The sequence below is a fragment of the Morone saxatilis genome, unplaced genomic scaffold (assembly GCF_004916995.1).
Source record: "Morone saxatilis isolate NCDOM2014 unplaced genomic scaffold, NCSU_SB_2.0 Contig10, whole genome shotgun sequence".
Classification (NCBI taxonomy): domain Eukaryota; kingdom Metazoa; phylum Chordata; class Actinopteri; family Moronidae; genus Morone; species Morone saxatilis.
The window spans coordinates 2,002,005-2,002,391 of NW_023339652.1; positions in this window are offsets into that span (position 1 = coordinate 2,002,005).

A 387-nucleotide genomic window follows, 5' to 3' on the forward strand; every position below is an offset into this window, starting at 1 on the left:
CCTTACCTTATTTCACTTCTAAAGGTCTCTTGCCATATTAATCTAAGATTCTCAGTATTCACACTTTGTAATTCCATTATATTTTTTGTTAAAAATTGAAGCACTATTGCATTGAAGGTTTGGCCAAATCAAAAAGTTTTGCAACATAATTAGATTCCTCTATACTTCCGTTAAGGGGGAACACACTTCGCACACTGCCTCCTTAGTTGGTAGCATATTTCCAAAATTCACCCCTTCCCTCCAAAAAGAAATTGATCCAGTAGCTCTTGTTAATACTTAAAGACTGCCATCTTCTTATATAGATCATCATCACACATATACCTTTCCTCGGCCAGGGAGTCCCAACAAAAGATTGTTTTACCTATCACGATACGTGGGTCTATCCTA